This window comes from Lactuca saligna, chromosome 9, assembly GCF_052625555.1.
Source record: "Lactuca saligna cultivar CGN05327 chromosome 9, ASM5262555v1, whole genome shotgun sequence".
Classification (NCBI taxonomy): Eukaryota; Viridiplantae; Streptophyta; class Magnoliopsida; order Asterales; family Asteraceae; genus Lactuca; species Lactuca saligna.
Genome location: NC_136425.1, coordinates 46395247 through 46406395, shown reverse-complemented (window position 1 = coordinate 46406395; position 11149 = coordinate 46395247).

Sequence of the window (11149 nt, the reverse complement as noted above, 5' to 3'; positions counted from 1 at the left end):
CAATGTCTTTGTCATGATAAAACCATGACACCATTCCCTTCCGCATAAACCTAACTAGTATAAATTTCTAAGGTAAATTTGTAGACCAAATCAAGTTGTTAATGTTAAATTTTGGTTATTAACAAATGCAAAATTAAATATCAATCTATTTCTTTTTTTTTTTTTTTTTTTTTTTTTTTTTTTTTTTTTTGTATGTTTATACTCGTACAAAATTACGAGATATAGAACCCATTAATTCTTTTAATTTTGATATGTATCTTGATTTACCGAGTAAAGAGAAAAAAATAAGAGAATACTTGAATTCTCATAACTAATAACTAGAAATTTGACTCCGCGTTGCGGGGTCGGATTTCGATTAAACCATTTACAAAAGGTTTGTGGTGTTTTTAAGTTTTTAGCAGCTCAAGTTGTTGCGATACATATAACAAGATTATAAAGAAAGCATGCTTTTTCACATCATTTTCCTTAATATGCTCTTTAGATGTTGGATTTCGATTAAACCATTTACAGAAGGTTTGTGGTGTTTTTAGGTTTTTAGCAGCTCAAGCTGTTGCGATACATATAACAAAATTATAAAGAAAGAATGTTTTTTCACATCATTTTCCTTAATATGCTCTCTAGATGTTGTGTTCAGGCAAACAATTTGTGGAATACATATAACATGATTATAAAGAAAAAAAATGGATGAAATGGACTCTTTATGTCTTATCAAATTGAAATGGAAAATGAATAAAAAAAAATCCAAAAACTCTTAAATAATAAAAAAAATAATCTACATTAAATCAAAAGGAAAAATGTATGATAAAATGCTCACTCAGTCGATGTCAGTGGGAAAATCGAATAGATCCAAACAAAAAGAAAAAATACATTAAGAAAATGGATATGCAAAATATAAAGGGGTTTGAGATAAAGTTAATTAGGGAGATGGAACATATATAAAAGATGATCTCATCTTCATAAGTTGCAACCGAAAATTAATATATTTTTGAAATTTTATGAAGACATTATGTTGAAATGCCAATACCTGGCTAGTGTTAGGTTTTATAATGATATGGTTGCCGGTATATAATGTAATAAGAAATTAAAATACTGGAAAAAATAGTTGAAGCCTTTTTTTTGGGACTACTAGAGTGTTACTTGCTTGTATTACCAATGTAGCACCTAGTTTCTGGTACGTAAAATTTATCTTAGTATTTTTCATTTTAGCCTTTTTTTTGGGACTACTAGAGTGTTACTTGCTTGCCATTTAGATTTGAGAATTGGGCCTCTAGAGAGTCCATTTATTATTGGGCCTTGGTGGGCACAATGGGTTTAGATTATTGATGGGCTAGTTAGTGGGCTACCTTTAGACCTAATGAGTGAGAGTTTGGACTTAGTTCCTAATTGGGTGAATTATAAGTTTGGCTTAGAGATAGAGGTCGGTGCACAGCAACAACGTTTTTAGCGGTTGTTCATCATCTGAGGTGAGTCTTCTCACTATACTTTACCTAGAGTGGTATTTATGTGTGACCAGAGGGTCTTATGTGTTTACTTGAGTTATGCATTTTGTCTATGTGATATATAGGCTACATTTTGTGTTACTGAGACCGGACCAGAGGGTCCAACAAAGCTGTGAGACCAGAGGGTCCTCACTGAGATCGAACCGGAGGGTCTAACGAGCTGTGAGATTAGAGGGTCCTCACTGAGACCAGACCAGAGGGTCCAACGAGTCTTGGGAATGGAGGGTCCCACTGAGACTCATAGACCGGGGGGTCTTACAGAGTTACAACTCCGAGTGGCTAATGTGTTGTATGTTGTATTTTGGGGAACTCACTAAGTTGCGTGCTTACTGTGTTATATGATATGTTTTTCAGGTTTTCTCAGGATCGCAGGAAGGCACTGGCTTGATTGTACACACCAGAGAAGGAGTTATGTTTTGAGGATCCTGGAGTATTAATCAAACAATTATGGAGTTGTGTTTTGTAAGTTAAATCAATGAGATTTCTGTGAAATGTGTTACGAGAATTATATGATTTTAAAATGAAAAATATTGTTTGAAAATTTACGGTGTTACAAGTTGGTACCAGAGCCTTGGTTTGAGGGATTCAGATGCCCCTCTCGGTGTGTCTGAACTCAAAATAAGGATTAGAGAAAAAAAATTCAAAAGAAATGGTTTTCTAAAATGAGAAAGAGTTTTAAGAGAAAATGAGTTGGAGCAGTGTGTACAATCAGCTAGAGCCTGAACTGCGATTTCCCAAAATACCCTTACTTTTGTGTTATGGGATACTTATGAGAATTATATATGCATGCTAGGGGATAGGCTTGGTATTTCATTTTTAGGGCTAGAGTTGCCTGATTTATGATGCGTTAGCCTAAGAGTTGTTGATATTTGTATGTGCCTCGAGTATGTGTTGAGTAAGAGTATCTAGCAAGAATTACTTAGAGAGGGAATTATGAGTTAAGAGATAATCTAGGAGAGATACCTAGATGACAATTTGAGGAATCTACTAAGAGAGTAGAGTGATACCCACGAGAGATAGGGTTGCCTAAGTTCGGTGATGCCTTTTAGATTTGCACATTGAGCGAGTGAAGTTGTGTGCCAAGTGGTTTTATGTGTTGGTGGAGGTGATTCGATGCCCGAATGCTACTAGCTTTGTGGTTTGTGGAACTTTTGATGATGGGAGACAACTACTAAGTGAATATGACGATATTCAGGAGGTAGATGGCTGACATCATGCGGAGTTCTTCAACAGCTGATGGTAGAGAAGTGTAAGAACCTAGGAAGAGCCTAGGGAGTGAATTTAGTCAGATGAGTACACTGATAGAGGAGAGTATTTCGCTGGGGAGCAAACACGTGTGACAGGAGTGGTGATTGAGGAGGTTGAGCAACTACTTAGAGAATCTAGGACGATCCGTGTGGAAAGTATGGGTAGATGTGGTAGGTAGTATGGGCTCGTACTATTGAAAGCAGAGGACCCATACCTGAAACAAGGAGACTTCCAGAGGTTCTAAGTAGCATATTGAGAAGAAATAACATGGTTCAAGGACCATGACTTGTAGCAGATTGAGAAGAGATAACATGGTTCGAGTACCATGATTTGCGACATATTAAGAGGAGATAACAGGGTTCGAGCACCATGATTCGCAGCAGATAGTGCTTATGCCTTTTTCCCGTTGTTCTGTTGTGATTATTCAGACTGAGGACCAACATGAGGTCATGTGGGGCCAGAGGGCCAGGTCGGACAAGCTTCCATGAAGTGTACCTTGAGAGGAAAATTGAGTTAGGTCCCGAGGGATGTTACTGGTGCGATGCCAATTGAAGTCGCAAGACTCAGGGATGAGTAAAGATGAGGTTCTAGGGAGGATTGCAATCTGAGATTTGCAATCGGCCAATAGTTGAGATATCACTTTCCGTGTTAAGAATTGCGCTACTTTTGTTTCTTATGTGGAACAAAAAGGTATCTGATAGTGTGTCGGTATGAAACTTTGGATGACTAGAGGCAATCATGTTGGAAAATTTTCCAAGGATTTCATCTTGGATTCGGGATATTTGGAGTTGCTTGGTCTTTATCGGGAAGATCATTAGGTGTTATGTGGTACTTTCCAAAATTAAGTGTGATGTACCTGGAAACGGTCTGGGGAGTAGATTGTTGGGTGCCAAATGGTGATGGTTTGAATCTTGAGTGAGGGAGAACAAGTATTTTGTTGAGGGGACCAAAGATCTGTTCATGTGCAGCTAGAGGACAGGGTATGGAGACTTACGGTACTGATATATGAGACTAGGGTTATTGGTGGTCAAGGCGAGGTGCAGAGCGAGGTAATTCATGATGTACATGTTTAGGAATGGGTGAGTGCCTCCATGGAGAGATGACGTTAGTCAGGGACATTATGGTGGTTAGCACTTCTTCAAAGTGGTAATGCCGAATTCGAGGTGGTCGGCTCATAAGGGTAGTTTCGACGGTTGAGAGTTTCTAGTTGATGTATGGGTTGTTATATGCATTTTGGGAAGGGAAAAATTTGATTGGGCAACCAACTTCAGATTCAGTATGAGTATTCTTGCAGGGGTTTCGAGCAATAAAAGGAGGGAGTTTCGGATTGTCGTCAACGTGTTATGAGACATTGACGATTCCTCCGTGTTTCAAATTGAGAGATGGAATATCCCGAAGTTACGAGTTGTGCGAGAGGAAGATCGGTGGTGAGATTATGAGAGGGTACATTACCGTATCAATGTATGATGCCGTGAGTAGGATATTAGTGGTTGAGGCAAGACATTGTGAGGTTCTATGATGGTGTACTAAGGTATCCGAGTATGATGTCTTAAATTTCGGATTATTTTGAGACTTGAGATGGCAAGTGGTATATCAAGTATCTACGGTTACAGTGGGAGCCCTTCGGCCAATCGAAATCAAGCGAGATTATCTAAGAATGTGAATTGCAGCGAGGAAAAGTGTTTTGTCATGGTGGTTGACGTCAGGAATAGTGATGCATAATTTGGGTAGGTGTGTGAACCTATCTATGTTGGACCGCAGAGCCTGAGTTAGTGAATGCAGCGTGGTGCCGACTTAAAGATGAGATTGTGGGGTAATAAGAGAAAGTACTGTAAGACTACGGGGTGTTGTAGCATCCATGAGTTAGTGCAAGATAGTGTGGTGATACTGCAGGGAACCGTAGTATTCACCAGTCAACGAGAGGGTGTGGTAATACTGCGGGGAGCCGTAGTATTCACCAGTCCGCGAGAAGATGTGGTAATCCTGTGGGGAGCTGTAGTATTCACCAGTCAGTGAGGGGGTGTGGTGATGCTGCGGGGAGCCATAATATTCACCAAGCAATGAGCGAGCGTTGTGGAAATGCAGGGAACCGTAGATTTCAATAAGAGAGAAGCATTTTTGAATCTACGGGGAGCCGTAGTATTCACTAGTTAGGGCATGACACCAGGGAGTTCCTAGGCTTGTGTAGCCTTATCAATTGAGTCTATGGGATACTAGTGGTCGGGCCAGGGACGAGACTGGGATCTCCCTAATGGTTGGGAATCTTTGTATTCTGAGTTAACGTATGGTTATCACAATTAGAAGGAATTGGAGAAGTAATGTACGTGTGAGTGGTAGGTCATGGGTATGAGTTGAGTGGTTCATTAGGACGAGTAGTTCCAAATTTGCTTCGGGCTCGACTCTCGAGTTTGAGTTGGCCCTAGTGGTGTATTGAGAAGGCAAAATGAGATTCTAGATTTAGAGACGGCTTCCATTTTGAGGGGTATTGTGGGTCATCTGATGTCTTAGATCTGAATGGGTCAGTTCGTTTGTATGTGAAGGACCGCGAGACATGTGGGGCTAGTGAGTAATAGACGATAGAGGTCAAGGGTGAGATGCTTTCAGTTCGGATTGTATTTGTTCGTTTGGGGTAAAGCGAACTTCATGATTTGTGTGTCACAATGGGCCAAGATAGCTATTGTGAGAAGAAAGCCAGTGAGACATTTTGGGGGTATGCAATGGGTAAATTTTGAAGGTTCAACTGTTGGGTCAGGAGTTGACTTGGTGCTCGCTATTGAAAGCGATATTTGAGAGGGAGCTGGGACTTATGGTTATTAGATGTCAGAGGATACTTCTGGGTGAGGATGATCATTTTCTTGTGTCTGAGGTCAGGGTGTTGAGATATCTTTAATCAGATGGGTTCTGATTGTCGTACAATGGATGGGTCCTTGGTGTGACATGACCCTTTCATTCCTTGGAGTATGATCTAGATCATTTAGTATGTCTCGTATGAGTGATTAGTAGCCAATTATTGGTCTTTGGCTTGTTTCTATCAGTCACAACAAGAGAATCAGTAGGTCAGTGTGTTATCCGAGTCTGTTATTCGATGAACAATTAACATGATGACATTTACGAGGGTGGTCTGGCAGGGAGACATACCACTAGAGTTTTCACGTTTTGGAGAGACAGATCAAGTACCGCAACGGCAGAAGGGTATGTCTTTCTTTGGGGTTGGGAGCTCCTATTGGGCTTAGGTGTTTTTGAAAGAGATTGATGTATGATATGAGGTCCTTTGGATGGTGCTTCTCGGATTATTGGGTTTGACCTATGTGTTGATAAGGAGCGATTTCGAGGGCGAAATCTAATTCTAGTGGGGGAGAATTATAACATCATGTTCTGGATTGTTTTGAGATTTAAGGCCTGTGGCCATAATCCGAGTATGAGAAAGGTTTAAGCCCTTTAAGTATGTGGGTAAGGTAGGTTGTGTGATAAAAGTGTTCGGTTTGTGCTTTAGAGCCCAAATGTATTGTTAAAGGGGCTGGTTCGGTCTTTTCATGAATTTTGGATCTGAGTTCGAGTGGGATTCGGGAGGAATAAAGTTGATAGAAGCTTAAGGATTCCCGTTACCTTTTCGTGGATATAAGGATCATCGGAAACGGATTTATAACGAAGAAGTTATGGCCTTCAGATGTTTTGTGGTTTCAGGCTTAGCCGAGTACATTGGGCGTACACAAAGCATACGATGGGCATACTGACCAGGGGTGGTCAGGAATGTTCTTCGGAGTATGTTGGACACACCATATGTACATTAGGCGTATGCCAATCAGACCTAAACCCTATTTTACGGTCTTGGACCCTCTTTAAGATCCTTATCTCATAACCTATCCCTAATATCTTCAGCCTCCATCCCTCTAAACCCTAAAAATCCACCCTAAGCCTCCATTTGAGTGATTCTTGATCATTTTGGTGATTTAGTGAGTTTTTGGTGCATATTATGGAAGAACGAGTTGCTTGAGGATGCATTTCTTGGCTTGGAGCCTGTGGATCCAAGCCCTAATCATGTTGATCTAGCTCTAGAAAGCATGAAGTTTGAATCTTGGTGGATTTGTCATGTGGATCTAGTAGGGTGATGACTAGTTATGTTCGGCTTTGAAGAAGGATCTTTGAAAGAGAATAACTTGAGCATCTAGCTTTTGGATCTATGTTCTTCTCCTATTGGTGCATCTTCCAGAGGTATCAAGTTTGAAACTTGCGTATTGTTGTGATAGTTTTTGTTTTGGGTCCATTTTAGGCTTGTTGGTCCCAAAGCTTGAAGCTTTATGACTTGTTGAACTCCAAAGCCTAAAATATGTCCAGATCTAAGAGCATAGTTATGGTCTTAACGGATTAAGACCAAGGGAGTGGACATAGAAATCCTAGATGTACGCTGAGCGTAATTCCAGTATGCACCACGTACTGACCGAGTGTCCCCGATGGCCAATCTGAATTCGTGAGTATGTTGCATGTACCAAAGGAGGTACGCCCCGCATAACCTCACTGTGGACTTTTTGGGCTAAGTATCATTTTGGGCCAGGAGTGTTGGGCCTGGAGTTTGGTTGCAATAGAGTTTTGGACCAGAGGAATATGCATATATATGTGCTTTGGGCCCTTTAGTTGGCTTGCCATTTAGATTTGAGAATTACGCCTCAGGAGAGGCCATTTATTAGTGGGCCTTGGTGGGCCCAATGGGTTTAGATTATTGATGGGCTAGTTATTGGGCTACCTTTATACCTAAAGAGTGAGAGTTTGGACTTCGTTCCTAATTGGGTGAATTGTGAGTTTGGCTCAGAGATAGCGGGCGGTGGGCAGCAGCAGCGTTTTTAGGGGTTGTTCATCATCCGAGGTGAGTCTTCTCACTATACCTTACCTAGAGTGGTATTTATGTGTGAACAGAGGGTCTTATGTGTTTACTTGAGTTGTGCATTTTGTCTATATATATATATATATATATATATATATATATATATATATATATATATATATATATATATATATATATATATATATATATATATATATATATATATATGCGCTATATTATGTGTTACTGAGACCGGACCAGAGGGTCCAACGAGCTGTGAGTCCAGAGGGTCCTCACTGAGACCGGACCGAATGGTCCAACGAGTTGTGAGACCGGAGGGTCCTCACTAAGACCGGACCAGAGGGTCCAACGAGTTGTGGGACTGGAGGGTCCCACTGAGACACATAGACCAGAGGGTCTTACAGAGTTACAGCCTCGAGTGGCTACTGTGTTGTATGTGGTATATTTGGGAAATTACTAAGCTTCGTGTTTACCGTGTTATGTGATATGTGTTTCAGGTTTTCTCATGATCACGGGAAGGCACCGGGTTGATTGTACACATCAGAGAAGGAATTATGTTTTGAGGATCCTGGAGTATTAATCAAACAAGTATGGAGTTGTGTTTTGTAAATTAAATCAATGAGATTTCTGTGAAATGTGTTACGAGAATTATTTGATTTTTAAATGTAAATTTTTTTTTGAAAATTTATGGTGTTACAGTAAGTTAATCTAAAAATATAAAAGGAAATCATATGTATGATGGTGTTTGCAATATAAAGTATATCTATGATTTTAAAATAAGCTAACCTTGGAGGATAATGCTGACCCTGCACAAAAAATTTAATGAAAACAGATGATGAAACATACATATAATCAAGTATTGAATCTTGTAATATAAGCTTGAATGAATACCTTAATTGGGCCAGGCATTTCGTCGAACGTCTTATAGACATGTTTCTCACAGAAAAGCAATAACCTTGTTAAGACTTTAAATTTGGAAGATATACTGAAATCTATCAAAATCTATCAGAATAATGAAATTGAGTAAATGTTTAGACAAGTAGAGATACAAATAGTTAAAAATGGAAATAATTATGAAAGAAAGCACATACGGGGCACTACCTTGGTACCTAGCTAGTAGTGTTCATTTTCATTTCCTAAATTCCAGGTTGTGGACATTTTCATAAATATAACCTCGCTTATACCTCAAGTTGTAGACCATAAAACTTTCATGTTGTAACAGGACTTTCATCAAACATTTTATATGCATAATTCAAAATAAAAAAGGTTATTTTCACCAGGAAATATTACCATGGATCCCATATTTTATCAAGAAGTGCCGACCTTTCCAAACACCTGCAACAACATAAGGTCATACATAAATAAACATCAAAAAACAACATTCTATAATCTAATAGTTTCTATAAACTCATAGTTTGTAAATAGTCAAGTTTCTTACAGATTCATTAAATTCTCTACTAATCTCTTAATCCTGTGATATTTTTATTGCTTAATAATAATAAATGGTTAAGAGAAATCAACATGAAAGACTTCTATTGGCATAAGATCTATATATCATATTTTATCACTACATGAACAATAATATAATGAAGAATATAAAAGATTTCAAAAAGACAAGAAAAAGTGAACAGAAATGACACTTTTTATAACTAAAAAAACATAGATAAATATACCCAAATTCATACAAGGAAATCAAAAATTAACCTAAAAAATGTACAAAGTGATGCAAATATGTATTGTACAAATAATTATCCCATTATTGTATCTAATAAACAGAACATGCAGTTACAGAGGTTCTACACAAATCATTTATTTGACCTTTTGCATAAAAACATACATTTAAACTACATAAATGTGAGTAAAAATCCACAATGTTCTCACAATTGAGAATTTCAAGAAGAGTCTAAAGAAAAATGTTCTTTATTTTGCGTAAAATGGTTTCATAGGGTATTTATGTAGAACAGAGATCGAGTAAATTCTGTTAAACTGACCAAATTTACTCCAAAATCATCGAAAACTAGTAAAGCGACCAAATTATACTTCAAAAAAGAATCCAACTTTTGAAGAAACACAATCAATTAACATATTACCAAAACCCTAGAAGAGATAACTTGAAATCTATATTCAATATTGTTTAATCAGAATTTGGAAAATATCAAAATATTAACAAAAACCCATTGAAAGAATTACCTAATTAACCAAACAACCAATTGAAAATTCAATTAAATTGACACTCAATGAAAGTAATCCACAAATTGGTTAAACACAATAAGTAAAACATAAGATTTTAAGCTCAGTTTATAGTTAGTAAAACTGAACTATGGCAGAAAAGCTAGTATTGATCGAGAAAAACAACTATATATATACTCAAGAACTAAATATCAATCTAAGAATGTATGATGAACCATAACCCACCTCTTGATAACTCTGTAAAGATGCAAATTCTTCCATTTTTCCTCCCTCTTTCTTCCGTGGTGATTGTGTGAAAAGAAAGTAAAATTTTGTGGTGGAAATTAGGGTAAAACATCAAAAACAAATGTTCAAAAATTTAAAATTAAATGAAAATAGAGACATCATTGAACAAAGATAAGTAGAAATCTAAAAGATTACAATCAAGTGAAGATGAACAACTTCGAAAAAGCAAACATCTTAAGACTATATTGTTCTTGGACAATGGAGGGGCGTTAGACCGGTGTTGGGTGTAGAAGAAGACGACGGAGCAGACTGCCAATGACTTAGAAGTGCAACACAGAAGATGTAGAGTAACCATCCAGATTTGGTGTGAGTGGAAGCTAAATTTTGGTCAAATATTTTGGGGACGTTGAAATCTAAAACGTAGCCAATAAATGAAGCTAAAGTTGAAGGTGCTAACTGTGCCTTTCGGGGTCTCTTTCAGCAAACCAAAACCATTTGTGTGTGGGTTATCTTGCGACACCAAAGCAGAAACCCTACCCAGACGACAATTTTGAATTGCATACCTTGTATAGGAGCGAGTCAGCCGACCAAAAATTGCAAGCCAAACACCCACCCTTAAAACCTTAATATTGCTCGGTCGACCATCGTTTCCCGAAAACCTAATGACGACTGAAATAAAGAGGAAAGATGAAGCAGAGTAGTCGACGAAGCAAAACCTTGAGGAAGAAAACAATAAGGGCGAGAGGGATAGAGAGAGTTCTGGAAGGATGGAAGATGGTGATGTTTGTTGAGTATACCTGATGGTTTGGTAAAGCGGTGACCATGGTTGAGTTAAAGTAACCCGATGACAATACCCTACCAGGGGCGGAGCCCGTTAATGGGTGTTTTGCCCCCTAACTCCAATGGTATTATTGTATTATAAGTTAAAGCCCCCCCCCCCCCTCTATATATTTTTATGATGTACGTCTTAGCCCCCGCTAATCTAAAATTCTAACTCCGCCCCTGTACCCTAGTAAGGACCAAATTGCAATTTGAATAAAGAATCGAACCAATCCCGATATACATCAAATATGTGGACTAAAGATGTCAAATCTCACCAAGTTTACTGTTCCTAACTTTGAACAACTTTAATATATATATATATATA